Source organism: Chiloscyllium punctatum, chromosome 12, assembly GCF_047496795.1.
Source record: "Chiloscyllium punctatum isolate Juve2018m chromosome 12, sChiPun1.3, whole genome shotgun sequence".
NCBI classification, from domain to species: Eukaryota; Metazoa; Chordata; class Chondrichthyes; order Orectolobiformes; family Hemiscylliidae; genus Chiloscyllium; species Chiloscyllium punctatum.
The window spans coordinates 79,377,844-79,403,232 of record NC_092750.1 but is presented as its reverse complement, the minus strand read 5'-3'; positions in this window follow the sequence as shown (position 1 = coordinate 79,403,232).

Sequence of the window (25,389 nt, the reverse complement as noted above, 5' to 3'; positions counted from 1 at the left end):
CATTATGCAATATCTTCCCAACGCAATAAAAAAAATCCACTCAGTTCCATTTACAATGCTGAAAGTGGAATATTATGCCAAATCTTTCTAAACTTAGAGTTTTGGAATCGAATCTTATTCAGCTGCACATCTTCACGAAATGTCTTTACATTTAAAGTCAACCAACTTAGACATTGTTTCCCGCAACTTCCGACCGACTACAATCCACCTCTGCACCTTTACCTAGCCACACGCTGTCTCTCTTCTTGTGAAATTTATTCCTTGTATGTCACCAAATGTGCCATTTCAAATATTTTGAAAAACAGATTCTCCGAGTGACAGCGATTCTGTTCTCATCATTTCTTTGTCCTTCAAAGGTTTTATTCAAAGTATTTGAATGCCTGACATCTAGAAGTTTAATTACTTGTAAGAGGGAATTTTCCACCCATTTACTCTGTCCAAACATTTCATAACTGGAAAAAAACCCCTCTAAGTCTTCCTTGGTTCAGCGATAACTGTTCTCAATTTTCCAAGAAGACAAGTGAATAAAATCTCATCCTCAGTACACCCCGTCAGCATCTTCTCTAATGCCTTTACACCCCAGTAAACACCGTCATTATCCTCTCCGATAGAATCACAGAATCCGACAGTGCAGAAAGTGCATTTCACTCAATCGAGCCGGTGTCGACTCTCTGAAGGTCATCTCACCCAGACCAAGCTCCCCTACCTATTCCCGTATATTTCACCTGAGGAAGAGTGAGCCCTCCCCCTTGTGATTTCAAATAAACCTGTTGGACTATAAGCTGTCGGCCAGTGACGTCTGAACCTGTCCCCACGTTACCCATGGCTAATTCACCTAACTTACTTAATTCACTCCCTGGACAGGAGACGACAATTGAACTTTGTCAATCAACCTAACCGTCCCACTGAACAGCAGTGCAAATTACTGAGACAACGTTCCATCATAGTGAACAACTGCTGTATCTTTTTAAAATGGCTTTATACCCTGGTAACAGCCTCATCAAAACAAAAGAACCCAAATTCAATGTATCGAAATGCTACTCTGTCCTTTACAATCTAATTCGTGCTGCGGGAAATGTTTCTGCACTCATATTTGAATGCGTTTATGTTGTTTCTTACTCAGCTTCCTGCTTCTAGTAAATAATTCAATCCAGAACAAGTCTGTCAAGTGCTTTTCATTCCAACACAGTCACAAGGTGTAGTTTGCAGAAGTCACGTGTTTGGCCGTTCACTTACACTCTGCCTCCCTGAGAGCTGCAGTCCTCCCCACCTTTATTCAGGCAGCACTGTCCTTCGTGTGATATGCCCCATCGAGAATGGAAGGACAGGTATCCATACCCGCCCTTGGGAATGGAGTGACAATTTTAAAACGTTTACACTGTCCCCAGCGAAAAATTGAGCCCTGTGACAGGCGGGGACACTAACCATTATACTACAGAGGACAAGAGTGTCAAAGGACGCCCTTCAACCAAATGTGGCCACACTTGTCAAAAACAACTGCCTAATGAACTGAATCCCATTTTAGAATGCTTACCCCACAGCCTTATATGTCTTGGCATCAAAAGTTCACATCTGAATATTTATTCAGGTTGTAAGGGTTTCTGCCACTCTGAAAAATGCAGACAGTGTATTCCAAATTCCAACCTTCCACTGGCTGATAAAGCTTTTCCGCACATCTTCTCAAAGTTTTCTGTCTTTCTCCTTAAGTCTCTGGCCCTGACTGATCGATCCCTCTATCAGTGGGAAACTCGTTCAGTGAACCCTGTCCATACCCTAACCAAATCATGTCTCCTCTACATCTCCTTTACACTGCGACAAACACTCCACTCTGTCCTGTCTTTCTTCACAACTGAAACTCTTCAGCCCAAACAATATCCCGGGAAATATCTCCTGCAATTCTCTCAGTGTGATCACATCCCTGCTATAATATGACTTGCAAAACTGCACACAACACTCTTGCTTGAGCCTAATGAGTATTTGTTTCAAAATTTCTGGATTAGTGTGAGGGCGATTCTGGCTAAGCAGAATGTATTACCCATTCCGAATTGCCCAGAGGACAGTTGAGACTCAACCATATTGCTATGAGTCTGAAGTCACATGCAGCCCAGACCAAGTAAGGATAGCAAATTCAATCCCGAAATGACATCAGTGAAACAGATTTTGTTTTCAACAATTGTCAATGGATCTATAGTAGTCATTAGATTCTTCCTTGCAGATATTTTTTGAATCCAAATTTGACGATCATGACATGGTGGGATTCAAGCCCGAGTACCCAGACTATTACCTCGGTCTCTGGATTATCAGTCCTATGAAATTACCACAAGACCAACACAGAAAGCCATAAAAGCTAATCTTTTCCAATGAAATGTCTTTTCACCAAAACTGCCCTGGGTATCTTCCATGAGCCTGACGCTACAATTGTATCTGGCCTATGTCAGTAAAAGCTGCTACATGGGGATTGATTTCACAACCACGGTATCCAAATGGATCGATTTGTTTGGAGGTCCCGATGGTGGTATTGGGGCACGTTCACCCAACAACAGTAACCGCAGCAGCAGCACAGACAGAACAGTATGAATGTGAAAGAGAGTGATAGATTGGGCATTGCCTCAGAGAAATGGGGGGAGGGACGGAAAGGAGGTTTAATGATCGTGGGAAGGACCGGAATCTCTGACAACGGGTGCGTTTGAATTCTGATATATGAAACGCAGAGATGCGAGAGAGCGGAACTTGAAGGTAAAACAATTAATTTATTAACGTGTGTCACAAAAAGGACAACGGAGAGAATACTAAGTGCCGTGATTTGGTTTCAAATCGAGGTTGCTGTGGTCACAATGCAAAATACCGACAACCACGATCACAGTAACCACAGAACAGGATGCTTGCAAGCAGCAATATGTATACTAGCAGAGGAAATGTTCGGAAGAACAGCAAATGTACAATATCAGTCCTCAGTGAACAGTGACAGATATGTGGGAACTGAAAATGGCCTGAATCTTTCAGTTGGATGTCCTCAGAGGCTGTGGAGATCCCTTTAATGAGAATGTTGAAAACTGAGATTGATAGATTTTGACAAAACATCAAAGACTCAGGGGACAGTACAGGATATTGTTGAAATGTATGCTTCAATAGCATTTTAGCATAACATCGGCGACTTCACCAGCTTCCTAAAGTTGTAATCAGTGTTGCAGATAATCACACACAATCCCAGTTCCCAGCCTCGGAATCAGAGAAACTGCAGCACAGCCGCCCAGATCCAAACGGAAATGGGATGGGAATGTGTCACGGAGTTACTCTCTCGCTCCAGTGATGCAATAGGTGAGCGTGCAGTCCTTTTATGATGGTATAGAGATGGAAGAAATTCCTAGATTGAGAATGCTCCTGATCAAGGGAATGGTTTTTCCCCGTTTATATTCTCATAGGGATCTACAGTGCATCTTGCAAAGACAGCTGAGTGGCAGAACTGGAGCGTGTTGAGCCCTTAACTTTGCAGTGGTGGGTTTAAAAGATGATTTTGCTATTTGGATCTGTGTTTCTGACAGTGGCGGTGGCAGCTGCATTTTCTTGCATCAGCTCAGTATCAGTTTCTTCCACACAGTCAAGACTTCAAACTGGAGAAGGTGGTGTTGGGGTGATATCTTAAACTAGTCATCCTTGGGGGTTGGGACACGGAAATGGGTGATGTTTAAGTTCGACGAATAAAACCTGGAATGCAAGCCTGACGACAGGAACAGAGATCATGACTTTAATTTCCTGCAATCCCATTCATTCATGTTCCTTATGTAGGACATCTACAATCTTCACCCAGTCCTGCCTACGAGAGACTCCAGGACCAGAAAAAAACATGAGCTGACCCTTAATTCAGAAATCCCCGTCATGTGGGGAAGCAGGCTAGTCGGCCCTTCCAGTCCACATGGTCCATCCGAAGCGCATCCCACCAGACCCCACGGCTATTCCCTGTTCCATAAGCCTGCATTTCCCATTGTTGATCCCTGTAACTGGCACATCTTTGGTCAGAGGGAGAAATAAAAACACAAACACACAGAGAATGTGCAGACTGCCCACAGACAGACACCCGAGGCTGGGATCACAGCCGGGTTTGTGGTGTAGCCAGACAGCAACGAACGAGGGGCGAAGAATAAATGTTGTCCAGACCAGTCATACTCACACCCTGTGGGTGAATGAGAAATAATGAAAACACATTCACAACATGGAAAACGGAATTTGTACCTGTGTGGACACAATTTGAAAGGATCACAACCACAGAAATCCATCACTTCCTCAGCAAGTTAATTGCGCATGTAAAACACCTTCTCTAGAAAAATGCCTCACATGTCTTTTTTTTTAAATCTCTCTCCATCTTGAACATATGACCTCTCGTCTTGAAATTCCCCTCCTGGGAAAAGGCCGCTATCGTCAACTCTAACTTCCCTCTCATAAACTTCTGTCAGGTCGCCGTTCAAACCCCGAACCTGGAGTGAAAACAGTCGCAACGAGGAGAACGTGAGAACTGCAGATAAGAGATCAGAATCGAGATTGTTGTGCTGGGAAAGCACAGCAGGTCAGGCAGCATTTGAGGAGCTTGAGAATCGATGTTTCGGGCAAGAGCCTGATGAGTGACACTTGCGCGAAAAGTTGATTCTCCTGCTCCTCAGATGCTGCCTTACCTGTTGTGGTTTTCCAGCACCCCGATATCAAATCTTAAAATAGTCTCAGCCTATCCAGCTTTTCATTAGAACTCAAACATTCCATACACGGCAATATGCGTGTATACCTTTTCTGAACCTGCACCAGCTGAATAATATCATTCCTACAACTGGGCTACCAGAACTGGACATAATATTCCAGAAGAGGCCTCATCAATGTCCTGAAAAACTTAAACCACGTCCCAACTAGTGTATACAAAAGACTAAGCAATGAAGGGAAGTAAGTTAAATGTCTTTGAACCATCCTGTCTGTATGTGATGCAAACTACATGGAATTATGTACCTGCATTCCTAGCTTCCGTGTTCTCCAACACGACGTAAAGCCCTACTCTTTTTGCTGTACCAAAATGGAATACCTTCCACTTATCCAGATTGAACTCCATGTCACATTTTTTTTCAGTCCAACGACTCATTGGATGAAGATCCTTTTGAATCTTAGATAATCTTCCTCATTGTCGACAATACTGATGTCGCCTGCAAACCTACGCAGCATGCCTGCAGTGAGTTCCACGGTTTTCTCATATAGATCAATGATTCATATTTACTTGTACTGGCCGTTATTTAGCAGTGTGCAGATCATGCAACAGTTAATCATGCAATTAACCATGAGGAAGAAAGTCGCAGACTGCAGGAAGATATCAAACAATTGGAAATAAAAAATGGTGAAAGCAATTTATTCCAGGGAAGTGGGTGAAAGTGAAGTAAAATCAAACTTCAAACCAGCCGCCCTCGCTCCAGTTGTGGCACTCAGTTATCTCAGCAAGATGCACTGTCGATTGCTATGTTATTATAAAAGGAAACAAATTTTGCCTTCTGCCCCGCCTTTGACCAGGAGCACTCCCAACCTCTGAATTGCTTGCGCCTCTCAACCGTCATAGAAATGCCATGCATTCACCGGTTGTGTTACTTGAGCCATTGAGTATCTATGCGACCTCATTCCCATCCCGATTTCAAATTGGATCTTCGTGACTGCGCCACTCAGCTCCTCTTATTCTAGGGCTGGGAATTGGGACTCTGTGGCAGCAGTGGTTACTGACTTCTGTGGGAAGCTGGTGAAAGAGCCGATGTTAAACTGCATTGCTATTGCAGCATACATTCCAACAAAAGCTACACTGTCTCCGGAGTCTTTGATGTTTTAGAGAAATCAATTTATCTCAGCCTTCAGCATATTAATGATGGAATCACCACAGCCACTTGGGGCACTGAAGTTAAACGGTCAGCTCATTCTGAGTTCCCGCATATCTGCCACTGTTCGCTAAGCATTGATATTGTGCATTTGGTGCTCTGCATAAAATTTCCTATGCTACTGTACTTATTACTACTACGTTGCGTGCTCATCTGTGGGGTGCAATGATCGTATAGTGGTTAGTATTCTGCGTTGTGGCAGCAGCAACCTGAGTTCGAATCCGAGTCACAGCAGAAATTGCTCTATTTGTTCCAGTCTTTTGTGAAACACAAAGGAATCAGTTACTTTAACATGGTAATTCTCTCCAAAGTGATGACTGTTTTCCTTCAAGTTCTGCTCGCTCACATTTCTGTGCATCTGAATTCAAATCCACCCGTTCTCAGAGGTTTCTTCCCTCCTACGATCACGAACCAAACTTTCCATCCCAAACCCTCATTTCATTAATTTAGGGATGCCAGTGTTGGACTATGGAGTACAAAGTTAAAAATCACCCAATACCAGGTTAAGATCTTACAGGTTTAATTGAAGCACTAGTTTTCGGAGCGCTGCTCTTTCATCATGTGTTTGTGCAGTCATTTCCTATTTCATTAAGGCACTGCAGATTCTAACACTGACTCTCACGTTGATACTGATCAGTCTGTGTGGCTGCAGTCACTGTTGCTGGGTGAACGTGCCACAACCCACCACCGGGACCTACAGACCATTTAATCCATTTGGTTACCACTGTTGTGAGATCAATACTCATGTAGCAGCTTTTACTGATATGGACCAGATATTATTGTGGGGTGGGGTGGGGTGTGTTCGGGGTGCGGTCAAGCTCAGGAAAATGGCACAGGACAGTATTGGGGAAAAGCGACTTCACTGGATAAGATCAGTTTCACTGCTTTTCGACAATGGCCGAGCGCTATTACCACTGGCCACTGTACTGTTTATTCAGACACCACGGACTCGGGTTTGACTCTGACCATGCTAGGTGGTAGAATTTGGATTCAGTAAATATCTGGAAACACGAATCTAATAACTCCTGTAAATCTATAGCCAACTGTTGAAAAAAACAAAACCGTCTGACGTCATTTAAGGAATGAAACAGCCATTCTTACCTGTTCGGGCCTCCATGTGACTCCAGACTTACTACAATATGGTTGAATCTCAACTACCCGCTGTGCAATTAGGGAAAGTAATAAATACTGCCGAGCCAGCGACGCCCTCATACTGTAACAGAATCGTTAAAAAAAATGTTCATTCGGTTCCAGCTAGCTTACTGTGTGCAGTCCTGCAACTCACAGAAGAGCATGGATGTGATCACACTGGGAATAATGCAGGAGTGATTTACTGGGATATTGTCTGGGCTGAAGAGTTTCAGTTGTGAGGAGAGATTGGACAAACTGGGGTTGTTTGTCGCCGAGCAGAGGAGATTGGAGAAGACATGACTGAGATGTACAAAATAATGAGGGATATGGATAGGATAGACTGAAAGAAGCGTTTCTTATTGATGGAGGGATCGAACACTGGGGCCAAGAGATTTCGGGAAAAGGCAGAAAAGTTTGAATAGATCTTCGGAAAGGGTCAGAGAGGCGGAAATCCTTCTAACCTGAAAAAAAAGAGATGTGAATTTGTGATGGTAAAACATATAAGACTATGTGCTAAATCATGAAAAACTTGATTCAGGTCGTTAAGCAGTTGTGTTGGACAAGTGTGGCCATAACAGGCTGAAGGGTCTCCTTCGATGTTGTTGTCCTCCACAGTATCGTCGTTAGTGTCCCCGCCTGTCATTGTGCTCAATTCTCCGCTGGGGGCATCGTAAAGGTTTGAAACCTGTCGCTCTGTTCACCAATGAAGGTTATTAATGCTTGGCCTTCCATTCTCGATGGGACATGTCACAGGAAGGACAGTGCTGTCTGAATCAGCTGGGGAAGGACTGCAGCTCCTGGGGAGAGAGAGTGTCAGTGAAAGTGCAAACACGTAACTTCAGCCAACTGCACATTGTGTTTGTGTTGCAATGAAAACCATTATATAGAGTTGTTCCTGACTGATGTGTTTAATTAAAGCAGGAATCTGAGGAAGAAAACAGAGTAAACCCATTCAGATCTGAGTGCAGAAACATTTCCAGCAGAACTACTGAGGTTATACAGCGTAGAACCGCGTTTGGATGCATTGAATTCGGGTTGGTGGGCGCAGCTTGCTTTCACTGGGCGGAGTTACCAGTGTGTAAAGCCATTACACATGATACAGATAGTGTTCAATGAGATGGTACGTTTGCTCAGTGGTTCTCACTGCTGTTAAGTCTGTAGGTTAGGTGGATTGGCCATGTTAAACTGCGCTGATGTGTACATGGAGTGAATTCAGTAAGTTAAGTTATGTAGCCATGGTTAACGCAGTGATAAGGTCAGCAGTCACACGATGTCAGATTTTATTCCAGCAGTTTATTTGAAATCACAAGCCAGAAACCTGCGGGGATAGAGACGAGAGCTAGGTCTGGTTGAGATGCTGTTCAGAGTGCCCCTACAGACTCGATTGGCTTAATTGTACTTTCTGCATTGGAGGGAATCTGTGATTCTATCAGAGAGGACACTGCCAGCGTTTACTGGGCCGCTAAGACATTGGAGACGATGCTGATGGCGTTTAGTGGGGATGGAGTTTTATTTATTTGTGTTTTGGAAAATTTGAAACTAAAGCAAGGAAAACCGAATGGAAGTTTTCCAGAGTATTTGAGGTTTGGAGAGAGTAAATAGGTGGTAAATTCACTCTTTCAAGTTCATAAATTTCTGCAAGTCAAGATTTCAAAACCATCGATGTAGGACAAATAAATGATGGGAGCAGAATTTCTGTCACTCAGACAATCCGTTTCCAAAATATTTGGAAAGGCACATTTAGAGACACAGAAGCAGTGAGTTTCACCAGGAGAGAGACAGCCTGTGGCCAGGTAAAAGTGTAAAGGAGGGTGTAGGGGGTAGAAGGTGCGAGGAAACAATGTCTAATTTGGACGACTTCAGATGCAAAGAAATATCGGAAACGAATGCTGCTAAGTAAGATTCACTAAAAAACCTCAGAGTTTTGAAAGATTTCTATTAATATTCCACATGAAGCATTATAAACGGAACTGAGCAGATTTGGTATATTGTCAAGGAAAGCTATTCCATAATGAATAGGAAGTGACCCGTCTCTTAGAGATCGATTTCCTGCTTTAATCCCATGCCTTAAAGATGGGAGGACGATCGCCATGATGTTGGATTCATTTGATATGCACTGAAATCTGCCAAAGTAACTGAGCATCAAAACTGCCATCTTGTTTTGTAGTTCAACCTTCTGTTTTTCTCATGAGTATTTTCTTTAAGCTGAAATAAATTCGGAGCAAAATTGAATGCAACATTTAACGTTCCAATCACATAAATCCAATTCACTTCCGATCATTGGAATGAACAGAGTGAAGTTGCAGCAAAATTAATAAAATGAAACGAACAAAACTGCATTTCCGGGAATTTTACCCAGTTCAGGTTCAGCGATATGAGAAAGACCATCGAGCTAAAACATCACCTTCACTTCTCTCTCCATATATACTTCTTCACGTGAGAGAGAAACTGCCTGAAGAAATTATGCGTCAAGACGAAATGTGCGTGTGAATGTGACGGGAATTTCATGTTTTCTGGTTCATTCTGAGACAGTTCCGACTCGGAATAAATCAAGGACAAGGTATTCCTTCCAAGGACGACGTCATTTCCTTGGATTTTGCTTGGATCCAGACGCTGTTTCCTAGATAGCAAGATATTAGAAAGCCAAGTGACGTTGTTTACTGAGACATAAAATTATCAGAAAAGATACAACCGGTTTCATCGGGATGATAGAAAGAATGAAGGAGTTTATTCACGAGATTTGAATGAGTAAATTGGGGAAAGTCCCTCTTTCGAGTGAATCAAGAACTTTCATCAGAGCTTCAAAACCATTAGTGAATGATTAAGAAAAGTTTGGATGAGAGTTTCTTCCACTCAATAGAGTTATTTCAATCGTGAACGGCTTTACAGAAATAAAACGTAGAAGCTGACTTCAGAGTGTTTTAAAAGATACACGAACAAACGTACAAGGAGAGAATTTACCATTGAGTGAAAGTCAGTTTGGTTGCGTAACAATTTCGAATTTGTTGACTTCAGATACAAAGACATTTGATGAACACGTACAACTGAATAAGACTGAGTATAACAAGTTCATGGATTGGTAAGCTGTGGCGTACTATTCTAGATGAATCTCTGTAAATGGAGCTCATGTCCTAAAATAACTGCAGACGGAAGTTATATCCTAATGAGTAGGAATTGAATCGTCACTTGGAGAGGCAACACCTACTTTAAAGATTTGACCACATTCACATGATGTTATGTATATTTCGTACATTCTTAACTCCACCCAAGAAATCCGCCAAGAAGACTCTGTCCTTTTGTATTATTAACCCTCTGTACTTCTCTGCAGCACGCCACTTAAGATAAAGTATGCTCAGACCAAAATTCAGTTCGATACAATATTCAAACGGTCCTATGTGATTTCTTTTTTTTATTATTGCAATAACCTATGTGAGTTTGCAACAAACTCTATAACATGAAACCAGTTCAACATCTATTTTCCCAGAATTTAAAGCAGTGCACATGGGAAACGTTATCCATCTGCTGAAAAATCACCTTTGGCTCTTTCTCCACCTACGTTTCTTCAAGTTTAGATACTTGCAGTATGTTTGTAGATCAAGTAGTCATTATCCAGAAAATGTCGTTTCTCAAGCCACAAACACGGGTATTTTCCCATAAACTTGGCTTTGCTCAATATCACCTTCTGTCTGTATCCCTCAACACGACGACAAATTGAAGCTGCTCCATGTGAGACTCAAACTTAAAACTTCGGCACAGCACAGCCAACTATACTGGAACAGAGATACCGTGTACTGGCCACCTTCAGCACAGGAGCAACACATTAATGCTTACCTCCACATTCCTGGTTTTACTTTAACGTTTGGGAATCTGACTTTCTCTGATTCTGTGGCTAGTAACGGGGATTATATGATCATCTTCACCAGTGGTTCTGTCCCCGCGTGAGGAAAGTGGTGAGGTACTCATTGTAAAGATGGGTAGATTGATGAAATGTACAATTTCATATTTTGCCTTCAATAAACCATGAGCTTTTTATTTTGTTTTGCATCTGTAGAAATTTTAAAATCCTCATCTTAACAGACTCAATGACAGATCTCCATTGTGTCTCTGGCATCAAATTCCAAAGTGTAACCCCCCCCCCCCCCCCCCGAATTCTTCCACCTCAGTCCACTGTTTGGGAAGTGTTCCTGTTGAGGGAAATGCACTTCCGCGTGTGTCACCTGCTGCTCCCAGCATGCACACTGGCACTGCACTCATTTTCCTTCTGACACTTGCTCACTGTGTTGCTGTGATCATACAGTGACTTGGTGTCGCACGGCCCAGGAAAATTAAACAGATCAAGGTTTTTGCATTGTTGAGTTCAATTGTCAGTTTAGCCTTATTTTGGATTTTGAAATTGTCTGTTCTGTACAAAAGTGCGTGTCAAAAACATCTGAGTGGAAGTTAGGTGTTCCGAATAATGACATTGAGCACTATGCACTCTCCTCCAGTCTGGAAAACAATTCCTCACAGGCAATTTAAAAGACAATACACAGCAGGTGCAGGAGTAGGCCATTCTGCCATTCGAGCCAGCACCACCATTCATTATGATCATGGCTGAACATCCTCAATCTGTATCCTGTTCCTGCCTTAGTCCCATAACCCTTGATTCCACTATCCTTAAGAGCTCTATCCAACGCTTTATTGAAAGAAAACCTCCTGCTGTCTCGGGTTCTTCATTCCGTTGACTTCATATCTTCACAGAATTCAACAGACCTTGTTACATATTCATTTCCTCATTTTTGTTCAGATCACTGTGTGCAGAGTGTGACAATGGGAGTGCACTTGCCTCAAAACCCAGAGATCAGACCATAGTCTTGGAACTGTACTGTGTTATTTATCATTTCACCAACACCAGGGAGAAATATCTGCTGCTCTGCATAATTTACGCAATTCAATTATTCATAAGTTCATCAGCAACCTAGTGTCAGTGACGAGATGACCGCGAGGTTAAGGCAATGGACTGCTCGTCCATTGTGCTCTGCACACGTGGGTTCAAATCCCGCTGTCATTGACTGTTCTCCAAAGACCACAGCTGTTGAATTGAAATCGGGACTCCAACGGTCAGTTTATATGTATCAATGCTATTACAAAATCTCAAAGCATAGTTTGAGCCTGTTGACTAAACTGCATTGAAATCTAGGTTGCATTGGGATAATGAAAAAGAGCGTGATTGTATTTTTCATGTCAAGTTGCTGTGAACGTTTTTTCGTATGAAAGACATCCAGGAAAATCAAATACCGAGAGCTGCGAAGTGCATGTTTATGCAAAGGGATTCTTAATGAATGTTTTGTCAGATGAAATCTGGAGGAGGTTGAGTCGAAGTAATTCATCCTGGTGAGAAGACCACAGCGAGACAACACAAAATAATGGAGATACTTCAAAAGGGGCAGGGCGTGGGTGTAGGGGCATTGAGAACTGGCTGTAAATGCACAGTGGAGAATTGCCGCTGTGGGTGCCGTGCATGGGCACGGAGAGACTTACACATTGGTCTCGCCCTCGCCTCTTGCTCTCGCCATTGATGAATGCTGATCATAAGGCACAGATAAACACAAGATGTGGGAAGCAAGCTCCCTCTCGTTATGCACACACTGGATGCATCACATTGAACTATGAACAACTGGAGAAATCAGCATGTTACCAATAGGGAGTGAAACTAAACTGTGGATCAATAACCGCAGATTCATGCAACATAAACATGAAAAATGATTTAAAATGTAGGGTGTTGTTTTGCTCGCTGAGCTGTAGCTTTGATATCCAGACGTTTCTTTACTTGGCTAGGTAACATCATCATCAGTGGCGACCTCCAAGTGAAGCGAAGCTGTTGTCTCCTGCTTTCTATTTATATTTTTGTCCTCGATTGGGTTCCTGGGGTTTGTGGTGATGTTATTTCCTGTTCGTTTTCTGAGGGGTTGATAGATGGCATCTAGATCTAAGTGTTTGTTTATGGCATTGTTGTTGGAGTGCCAGGCCTCTAGGAATTCTCTGGCGTGTCTTTGCTTAGCCTGTTCCAGGATAGATGTGTTGTCCCAGTCGAAATAGTGATATTTTTAATCCGTATGTAGGACTACGAAGGAGTCTTGTCTTTTTGTGGCTAGCTGGTGTTCGTGTATCCTGGTGGCTAACTTTCTTCCTGTTTGTCTTACGTAGTGTTCGTGGCAGTGCTTGCATGGAACTTTGTAGATGACGTTGGTTTTGTCCACGGGTTGAAGTGTGTCTTTTAAGTTTGTTAGTTTTTGTTTGAGAGTGTTGGTGGGTTTGTGTACTACTAGGATTCCGAGGGGTCTTAGTAGTCTGGCTGTCATTTCTGAAACTTCTTTGATGTATGGTAAGGTGGTTAGGGTTTCTGACTGTGTTTGGTCTGCTTATCGTGGTTTGTTCTTGAGGAATCTGCGAACTGTATTTTTGAGTATCTATTCTTCTCGAATACGTTGTCTCGGTGGTTCTCCTCTGTTTTTTGAAGTTCGTCTGTGCTGCAGTATGTGGTGGCTCATTGGAATAGTGTTCTGACGCAGCTTCGTTTGTATGTGTTGGGATGGTTGCTGGTGGAGTTAAGTATTTGATCAGTGTTTGTCGGTTTTCTGTATACGCAGGTTTGTAGTTCTCCGTTGTCCTTTCTTTCTACTGTGACGTCCAAGAATGCGAGGTTGTTTCTGGTTTCTTCCTCCTTGGTGAACTTCTTGCCTGTGAGGGTGTTGTTGATGATGTTAAATGTCGTTACTATTTTGTTTTGTGATGACAAAGGTGTCATCTACACAGCGGACCCAGATTTTTGGTTTGATTGTTGGTAGGGCTGTTTGTTCTAGTCTTTGCATTACCGCCTCTGCTATGAATCCTGATACCGGAGATCTCATGGGTGTGCCATTGGTTTGTTTGTAGATATATTCTTGAAAATGAAGTCGGTGGTGAGGTACAGGTCCACGAGCTTCATTATGTTTTCGTTGGTAATGTGATTGATGGTTGTTGTTGCGTCTGTGATGGTCTCTTCTAAAAGTGTGGTAAGTGTTTCCTTTGCCAGGTTGATGTTGATGGAGGTGAACAGTGCTGTTATGTCGAATGAGATCATTGCTTCTTCTTCCTCTATTTTGGTTTTTTTGATGATTTTTAGGAATTCCTGGGTGGAGTGGATGGAGTGCTGTGACTCTTCTATGCGGCATTTCAGTCTTGCGTGTAGTTCTTTGGCCCGTCTGTAAGTTGGTGTTCCGGGTAAAGAGACTATGGGTCTGAGGGGGGGCTCCTCGTTTATGGATTTTTGGTAGTCCGTTTCGACGTGGCAACACATTGATCCTGGGACAATCTAAGCAAAGACATGCCAGAGAATTCCCTGAGGCCTGGCACTCCAACCACAACGCCATAAACAAACACATAGATCTAAATGCCATCAACCCCGCAGAAAAAGAACAGGAAATGACATCACCACAAACCCCAGGAACCCCATCCAGGAGAAAGATATAAATAGAAAGCAAGAGACAACAGCTTCGCTTTACTTGGAGGTCGCCACTGATGATGTTACGGAGCCAGATAATGAAACGTCTGGATATCAAACCTACAGCTCAGTGAACAAACCTAAACCTTAAACCTTAACCTGAGCTACAAACCTTCATAAACCTTGCGATTTAAAGTGTCTTTATACGCATATCATTAATAGACTTTTCGTTATAATACCCATCTGGTTGAAAGAAGAAGACACCACATTTCAAGATGGATGACAACGTTACCAATTTTGTTTTGACATTGAGATCTATTTGATCATTTTACACAGTGAACAAGTTCATTTTAAATAATGCAAACCACATTCTCTCACCTGGAATAAAAGTGTGATTTCAATATAAACATTGTCCTTGCTAAGTCGCAGTTACTCAACATGAAAAATAGGATGTAATTTTTATTAAGCTTACATCAATTAGCACCATTATCTTACTTCGGCTTGACTGCAGTATGCACATGCTAACTATGGTTTAAGAAAGAATGACTTTTGGAAATAATGATTCGGTGGTGACTAAAAATAATATTAGGTTCTCATGATGCAGATATTCCACCAATGGCTCCAGTGGTAGAAATGTTCAGTGGGCAGTATTTCTATGATGGTATAGAAGTATGTGAGCTGCCAGGGATGGGAGCTCCCACTTCATCTGGAGCAGCGTCTTTTGACGTGGACCAGGGAGCATTGTGACATCAGTCTGGGAGTTCGAACCACACCTGGAGCAGCTTCTGTTGACATGGAGCAGCAGGGAGCATTGGCACATCCGAATGCAAGATCCATCCTCATTTGGAGCAGCTTCAGTTAGCATGGAGCAGGGAGCTTTGCGAGATCCATCTGGGAGCTCCACTCTCACCTGGATCAGCTTTTAATGACATGTAGCGTCAGGGAGCATTGGGACATCAGAGTGATAGATCCAACCTCAACTGGACTTCTATTGACATGGAGGAGGGAACATTGGGACATCAGACTGGGAGCTCCAACCTCACAAGGACCAGCGTTTAAGGACATGTAGCAGCTGGGAGCATTGGGACATCAGAGTGGGAGCTCCAAATTCAAGTAGAGCCGCTTCTATTGACATGGAGCAGCAAGGAGCATTGGAACGTCAGGTTGGGAGCTCCAACATCACCTGGCAAAGCTTGTATTTACATGGAAGAGGAGGGAGGATTGGGACCTTAGGCTGGGGGAAAAGATATTCAACTATTTTAATCTGAAGTAAAATATGTTTCAACACCTCAGGTGTTAATTGATTTACGAAGAATCTTTCCCGGGAAAATAATTAACTCTTTAGATAGTAAAGACAAGTCCTGAAAATATTCAACTCAGGAAAACGCATTGGTACAGAGAGAAATGGGAGTGATGTTTCATGTCTTTGTCTTTTCTTTTCTGGCCGACTCTGCACTGGATTACATTACCGGAAGGACATTTTCATTCATTTCCTGCAAATACGGACAGGTCATTAACGTAATCTGAATCTGAAAATTAATGGGAATATGCGATGTTATGATTAGGGTGGAGTTTACCTCAAATTATGGTGAAAACGCAGCAAAGTCAGTTGCAATTTCCAAGATCAGCAGTGACCTCATTGATTGGCTGATCAGATTGTGAATGGTCGTTTTTTGAGGACAATTTGAAGTGAATCAATGATGGTGATTATCTTTGCTCTTTGTTCACCTTGTGACTGTTACTGTTATTGCTCGTGTCCTTGTTAACACCACAGCTCTGTAGCGTGTAAAATCTCAGCTGTGCATCTGGCCAGTGGTACAACCATTCGTATAGCTGGCTACGGATCAGGCGGTTGTCAGTTCGACTTTTACTTTGCGCAAGCGCACTGTGGAGATTCATCACACATCCAACCTAATCATTTTTGTAATGCTGAGGTGGATAATATTTGAAATTTTCATCTTCACGAGCGAAAATTCTTTCACTGTCTTCGATCAGTTAAACATTGCCAAATGCTATCAGAGTAAAAATCACACAGCACCAGATGGTATTGAACAGACGTATTTGGAAGCATCAGTGTTCCATGCACTGCTTCGTCATCAGGTGTTTGTCAACTGTTGGAATCTAAAATTTCTTTGTGTGATTATTAAATGTATCCACCCCAGTCCAACACCAACACCTCCAAGTCATGGGTACCGTCGACACCACGAACGGTCGGTTAAAGTCCAGATGATTTTCCAAAAGATCGCGCATATTGACACACGCACCAAGTTTCTGCAGAAAAACACCCACTTGATGAAGGAGCGGCTCTCCGAAAGCTCGTGCTTCCAAATAAACCTGCTGGACTCTGCCCTGATATTGTTTAATTTTTAACTTTGTCTATTCAACTCAAACACTGGCACTTCCATATCATAGACAACATCAGCCATGTCCCACCGTTGTCAGAGAAGGCAATCCTGGAATAGCCCAATACATTGCACATAGGTACGTTTCATTTTCAGAAACCACCGCAGTCAATCGCTGCAGCTCCTATGTATCAAAAGGCAGAAAAGAAATAGCTGAGACTCAGTTTTGACAATATTTTGAAACTCTTTGGGAAGTGGAATCAGAGGAGAATGGAGGATTAACTGTCCGACTGTGCACAGAGAGGGAAGGCACTTTTCCCTTCTTTGATGAGCTGGGGTATTGACTGATCTAAGGCATGAAACAGATTCCTGGTAGAGCTGCTCTCGCTGCATCAGGAACAAGAGGTCCTGATTTCCTGAACGGTAATGAAACCCAGGCCACTCAGTTAAAGCGCTGAATACTAACCACTAGATCACCAGGGGTGATGGCAGAAGCAGTTGCACCGTTTCTTCATAACACAGTTTTTGGAATTATATCACTGCAGATATGTTTCCCCTCAAAAGCGATTGAATTATCGAGTGTTTACAGCACAGAAATGGGCCCCTTCACCTCATTTCCCAGCACTTGGTCTGTAACCTTGTGAACTCTGACGTTTCACCTGAATGCTAATTTCTCTGGAACGTTTTAATCTCGTAAAACACAATAAATGGGATTAAAGTTTGAGATGGCAACTGAACCCCATTTTTACCCATAGACTGAAGCACGCAGACACATTTCCCCAAGTGTGACGCAGGCCTCGGGAGAAAACAAGGAGAATGTAAGATTTCACCGACTTGTCTGATGTTGTCCCATTTCAGAGTTCAACACCAATGTCTGGTTACAGCAAAGAAAGGAAGCATTCAGCCCCGCCAATCCCAGTGTTCCTTGCCCATTGTTTCCCCATCACTCTGTAGTTTATACTGCCTCACCTCGTTCTTGCTGCCAAACTTGATCACTGCTCACTCCCGCTATTTCCTGTCCTGCTGAACGGTTTGCCTCAAGTTCTTGGAATGAAAAACAGGAATGGCCTATTTGAAGCACTTTTCTAGTTTACAACGACAGTGCCATCGCCACTGAGCAAGCACATTGCCAGCTCAGAGAGAAGGTCTCATCCTTTAGAAACTGAAATGCAAAGATGATTGGATAGCCTCAGTATTGTAAACCAACCAACAAGACCGGAATAGGGCCGAGGGGTTCACGCAGAGAAGGATGGGAGAATAGAATGGCGAATCTCATGGTGTCCTGGGTGATGTTAACAGAAATCTTCCCTGGTAGTATAGTGATGAGGATTCAGTGATTTCACTGTCATGGCTTGTTAAAGGTTAACCTTTACAGGAATCAATATGAAATGCTGCCTGATATTTCGAAGCAGAATGATGTTGTGCAGCAAACAGAATCGTTTCACTGCATGACAAAATAAGAGAGCTCAGAAGAGCCGGGAGGAGACATGAGAGCCAGGAGGAGACATTAGAAGTTGTTGGCGGATAGGATCAGGGTTAACCCTAAGGCTTTCCATAGGTATGTCAGGAATAAAAGAATGACGAGAGTTAAATGAGGGCCAATCAAGAAAAATGGTGGGAAGTTGTATGTGGAGTCAGAGCAGACATGGGAAACACTAAATAAATATTTTTCGACAGTGTTCACGATATAAAATGAAACTATTGGCTAGGAAGATACAGAGATACTTGCATCTAGATTCGAAGATATTGAGGTTCACAAGGAAGAGGTATTAGAAATACTGCAGAGTGTGAAAATAGACAGGTCCTCTGGGCCAGATGGGATCTATCCTAGGATCTTGTGGGAAGCAAGGAAGGGGATTGCCGAGCCTGTGCCATTGATCTAGATATCATCATTGTCTACAGGAATAGTGCCTGAGTACTGGATGATTGCAAATGTGGTTCCCTTGTTCAAGAAGGGTAGTAGAGACAACCCTGGTATATACAGACCAGTAAGTCTCACTTCACTTGTTGGTAAAGCTTTGGAAAAGGTTATCAGAGATAGGATTTATAATCATCTAGAAAATAATAATCTGATCAGGGACAGTCAGCACGGTTTTGTAAAGGGTAGGCCGTGCTTAACGAATCTTATGAGTTTTTTGACAAAGTGACCAAACAGGTGGATGAGAGTAAATAGGTTGATTTGCTGTATATGGAATACAGCAAGGTGTTCGATAAGGTTCCCCCAGTAGGCTATTATACAAAATGCGGAGGAATGGGATTGTGGGAGACATAGCAGTTTGAATCAGTAATTGTCTCGCTGAAAGAAAACAGAGTGTTGTAGTTGATGCAATATGTTCATCTTGGTGTCCAGTCACTAGCGGCTTTCCGCAAGGGTCGATGTTGGGTCCACTGCTATTCGTCATTTTTATAAATGACCTGGATGAGGGCTTAGAAGGGTGGGTTAGTAAATTTGCGGACAACACTATGGTCAGTAGAGTTGTGGATCGTGACGAAAGATGTAGTAGGTTGCAAATAGACATAGATAGGATGCAGAGCTGGGCTGAGAGGTGGCAAATGGAGTTTAATGTGGACAAGTGTGAGGTGATACACTTTGGACGGAGTAATCAGAATGCAAAGTACTGGGCTAATGGTAAGATTCTTGGGAGTGCAGATGAGCAGAGAGATCTCGGTGTCCATGTACACAGATCCCTGAAAGTTGCCACCCAGATTGACAGGGTTGTTAAGAAGGAAAACAGTGTTTTGGCCTTTATTAATAGAGGGATTGAGTTCTGGAATCAGAAGGTTATACTGCAGCTGTACAAAGATCTGGTACGGCCACATTTGAAGTATTGTGAACAGTTCTGGTCACCGCATTATAAGAAGAATGTTGACGCTTTGGAAAGGGTGCAGAGGGGATTTTCTAGCATGTTGCCTGGTACGGAAGGAATGCATTACGAGGAAAGACTGAGGGCCTTGAGGCTGTCCTCGTTGGAGAGAGGTGACTTAATGGAGACATACAAGATAATCAGAGGTTTAGATAGGGTGGACAGGGAGAGTCTTTTTCCAAGTATGGGGACGGCAAGCACGAGGACCACAACTTTAAAGTGAGGGGAGATAGGTATAAGACAGATGTCAGAGGTAGTTTCTTTACTCAGAGAGTAGTTAGGGCATGGAATGCTTTGCCTGCAACCGTGGTAGATTCGCCAAGATTAAGTGCATTTAAGTCGTCATGGGAGAGGCATATGGACGTACATGGAATAGTGTAGATGGGATGGGCTTCAGATTAGAATGACAGGGCTGCGCAACATCGAGGGCCGAAGGGCCTGTACTGCGCTGTAATGCTCTAATACGCTCTATATGCTACAGTTCCCCATCAGCAATGTCATCGGCAATTGCCTGACATTCAATCAGTTTAAAACAAGAACGGAGGGGGCGTCAGGAAAACGGAAGGGGAATAGTGGTTTGTGAGAGTTAACTACATGCCCCGTGGAGCCAGGTTCAACGTAGATACTGAATATCGGTTTTCCTGTTTACCTTGGTATACTGATCACTACGGAGCAATTACCCAATATTGTCTGCCCTTTGTGTGTGGTTTTTTTGGACATTTCACCTCGGTTCAGTGCTCTGGGGGCCCACACTTTTTTAAAATTTGGCACGTTTTACTCAGGTCGGTTTTGCAGCTTCATATTAAGGCCAACAATTTTAGGAACAGACAGACATCATTCAGACCATCAAGTCTACTCCTCTATTAAATGGTTTCATATCTGATCTGATAACCTTGAACTGCACTTTCTTGCCTTTCCCCATAACGCTTGATGTCTTTTCTGTTTGAAGATCTGCCGATCTCAGCCTCATTACACCTAATGACACTTCCTCAACAGCCTTCTGCTAAAAGAAAGTCCACTGATGCAGAACTGTCTGAGAGAATAAATGCTTCTTCATCTCTATATCAATTGTGAGATCCGCATTCTAATACAAAGTTAAAAATCGCACAACACCAGGTCACAGTCCAACAGGTTTAATGGAAGCATTTATCGTTTGGAGAGCTGCTCCTTCATCAGGTGGCTGTGGAGTACACAGTGGTAAGGTACAGAATTTATAGCGAAAGGTTACAGTGTAATGTCACTGAAATTATACATTGGAAAAATACCTTGATTGCTTGTTAAGTTTTCCATCTGTTAGAATGACTATGTTCGGTTCATTTCTTTCTTATGTAAATCGAAAAACTTTCTTTTAACAGTTACATTCTCAGGTGGACTTTACCAATTAGTGTCAGCACAGATAATATGTTGAAGGTGTTAGCCCCTGTGTGCTGCGTCCATGCCATAATGTTTAGACTGACGCTAATCTAAAAAAAAACAACACGCTGCAGGCAAGAATGCCTTAAGAGATGGTACATTGGTGAAGCTGAACAGAGGCTACAACAAGGGAATGGGCGCTACGCATTAATCAACAGACAGGTGTGCCCCTTCTCAGTTGGAGAGCACTTCAGTGATCCAGGACATTCGACCTCGGATCTTCGGGTGACAATCCTCCAAGGCGGTCTTCAGAACAGGCAGCAGCTAAAAGTGCCCCCACAGAAACTGATAGCTAAATTCGGTACCCATTGGGTTCATTTCACTGTACACGTGATCCCATTGCCCTATCTACAAACAGAGACCGTCCTACACACACACGCACACACACACGCACACACACGTCTGCGGGGTGAATTTGTACTTGCAGATTTACATTGTACTTTGCTCAAAAACTGCATGGATCCATGTATGTCTCTGGGAACTCATTTTTATTATCTAGAATCAGTCTAAACATTATGGAACAGACAGCAGCACGGGGGTGGAGGTGGGGGGGGGGGGTGCGCAGACACCAGTTGTTAAACTTCACCTGAGAATTAAACATTAAACTAAAAAGGTTTTGCACTTTTCATGTGAAAGAAGTGAAGCTAACATTGTCATTGTAACAGATTGGAGACTTAGCAAACAATCAAGCCATTTTTCAATGTACAATTTCAGGTTACATCACACTGTAAACATATGCTATAAATTCTGTGTCTTACAACTGTGGACTCCACAATCACCTGATGAATGAGCAGTGGTCCAAAAACTAGTACTTCCAATTAAACCTGTTGGACTATAACCTGGGGTTGTGTGATTTTCAAATTTGCATACCCCAGTCCAACTGATTTCAGCGCTTCTTCGCATTTGATTTCATCTCCGATATGCAATTCTCACTGACTCTGACAGAACTGCTAATTTTGCTGTTTTGTGATGTCAGGAAATCATGTTCAATTTAAGATTTCCATAAGGAACAACAAATTTTTTTCCCTGACTGGAAATCAACATTGGGAAATAGCAGTGAGACAGCTGAATTTCAGCACGTTCGCACCAAGGATGACATATACAATGCTTGGAACTTTTCTTGATGACTTTGTTTTTGCCTATTTTGTTCAGTTGAAAAATGACAGTTATTGAGTTTTTAAAAGCATGGCGAATGGTCCTTCAGCCTATTGCATCATCATCAGTTATCAAACATCTGGCTTGTAAACACAGTTTCCAGCACGTGACTCATCGACTGGTGTGTTCGAAAATTTCAAGTCTTAGTTAAATTGTTATTCAATTTCTTAAGGGCTTGAGTGGAACAAAAAGCATCTCTGTGAACTAACTTTTCAAAAAGACAAACTCTTTCTCGGGGCCATTTGTCAGTTTTCCTCAAGATGCTGCGGAAAATGTTTCTGTACTCACATCTGAATTGGTTTACCCTGTTTCTTCCTCAGCTTCCTTCTTCTATCTATTAAATGGTTCAGATTCCAGTACAGACACAAGGTGCAGGTTGCGGAAGTCACGTGCTTGTACTTTTATTGACACTCTGTCTCGCCGGGAGCTGCAGACCTTCCCCACACTGATTCAGACAGCACTGTCCTTCCTGTGACATTGCCCATGGAGAATGGAAGGACAGGCATTAATAACCCGCACTTGGAAACCGAGCGACAGTTTTAAAACATTTCCAGTGCCCCAGCCAGGAATTGAGCTCCTCACTCCCGCATAACATACGGCGACACGAACCACTATACCAGCAATGACAACAGTTTCAAAGGAGACACTTCAGCCTTTTGTGGTTGCATTTGTCAAAAGCAACTGCTTAATGACCCGAATGGTTTAGCCCATAGCCTTACCTTCTCGAAGATGCCTTGGCAGAACATATTCTCATCTGCATTTTCCTTCAGGTTATAAGGGTTGCTGCCTCTCTTACACTTACAGACTGTGTGTTCCAAATTCCAACACCCGCCGGCCTAAACCGCTTTTCTCCACATCTACTTTAATCTTTCTGTCTCTCTCCTTAAATTTCTGCCCCCCTGTGATCGTTCTTTCCATCGATGGGAAGCGCTTCTTTCAGTCTACCTTATCTATACCCCTCACAAACTCCTCTGGTCGGTGACAAACAACCCAAGTTGGTCCTGTCTCCCTTCATGACTGAAACTCTTCAGCCTCGACACTATCCGAGTGAATCTCTCCTAGAACTTTCCCAGTGCGATCTCATCCCTGGACAATTCTAGCACTGAGCCGAATGAACATATTTCCATTCTGTAATAGCATCGGGGGTGGCTCTGCAGCATTTATTGCCTTCCGGTTTGGAGTCACGTGGACGCCACACCAGATAAGGACAGTAGTGTCAGTGAAACAGATGGGTTTTTCAGACAACGTATTCTTAATTCTAAGCATTTATTGCATTCACATACTATCATCGTCGTGGTGTGGTGGGAATCCAACCCGTGTCCACAGAACATTACCTGGCTTTGCTGTGTTAACAAACCAGCGATAATACCACTCGGCTATCGCAGAAAGCCCTCCTGGGGGATCTTTTCCAATAGAGTCTCTTTCCCCCAATTATTCCCTATGCCCTTTTATTGAGCCTCACGCTCCAATAATCTCTGGTCCATGTCAGTAAAAGCTGCTAAAAGAGAATTGATCTCACAGCCACGATATCCAAACAGATCGAATGATTTGAAGGTGCCAATGAAGAGATTGGGGCAACAGTGAGTGCAACGGCACAGACTGGATGGTACCAACGTGAAAATGTATGTTAGATTGTGCAATGCCTCAGTCAAATGGGATGAGAGACTTAAAAGGGTGCGAGGGAGAGACATCTTCGAGAACTTTTGGGTTTAAATCCTGGTATTTGAAACGCAGAACAACAAAATTCGATGGAAAAGAAATCATCACCTCGCAGAATATTATCTTGTAAAAAACGATTAATTTCTTACCATGTTTCACCAAAAGTAAAGCTTTGAGAGAACTGACCGCTATGGTGTGGATTAGAGCTGAGGTCGCTGCAATCACAACGCAGAATGCGAACTACTAAACGTATGGTGCAGTGGAAGGTTGCAGCAGTCCACAGACCACGCTTGCAAACTGCAACCAATATGGTAGCAGAGGAAATGTCAGGAAGAATGTACAATATCAGGACTTAGCGACAGGCATGTGGGAACGTAAAATGAACCGAATCTTTAACTTTCGCATCCCCAGAGACTGTGGAGGTTCCATGAATGAGAGTACAGGAGAATGGGATTAATGAAACTCTCCAAACTTTTGGGAGAGTGCAGAATATTGTTGAAACGTATGCTTCAATAGCATTATATTTGAACATTGGCTACTTCATCACTTTGCCCACACAAGGCAGGAACAACTGCTGCATGCAATCACACATAATCCCAGTTCCAGATCCGGAATCCGAGAAACTGTGTGAAGCAGCCAAGAAGATCCAATTGGAAACTGGGATGGAATGCCAGGAGAGAGACGCATGTATTTCCGAGGTTGGTCCTGGTCAAAAGCGGGGCGGAAGGGAATACTTGCCCCCATTTATAATATTATGACCATAAACAGTACATGTTGCTGAGACAGCCGATTGGCGCATCTAAAGTGTGTGGAGAGTTTAACTTTGGGGTGGCAATGTACGAAATTTCATTTTCCTGTTTGGATCTGTGGTTTTGACATTGGCACCTGCTTTTGTTCGCATCAACTCAGAATCAGCTTCTTGTTCCCAATAAATATTGCAACCTGGAGAAGGTGGTGTTGTGGTTATATAATAAATTAGTCATCCTTGGGGACTCACACACGGAACTGGTAATGTTAAAGTTCGACGAATAAAACCTGGAATGGAAGCCTGACCTCAGGAACAGACACATGCCTTTGTTATCCTTCAATCCCATTCATGCATGTCCCTTACACAGGGGATGCTACCATCTTTACCCAATCCTGCCTACTTGTGTCTCCAGGACCTGAACGAAATAGCTGACCCTTCATCCGAGAATGACGACCCTGTGGGAAAGCAGGCCATTCGGCCCTTCCAGTCGACACCATCTCTCTGAAGAACATCCTAGCAGACCCACATTCCATAACTGTTCCGTTCCTCTTCATTTCCCATGGCTGACCCCAGTAACCTTTACACCTTCAGTCTGTGGGAGGAAACTCACACAAGCAAAGAGTGAATGTGCAAACTGCACACGGTCACACGAGACTGGGATCGAATCCATGTCTCTCGAGCAGCGAGGCAGCAGCGAATCAGGATGAACAACAAATGCTGTCCT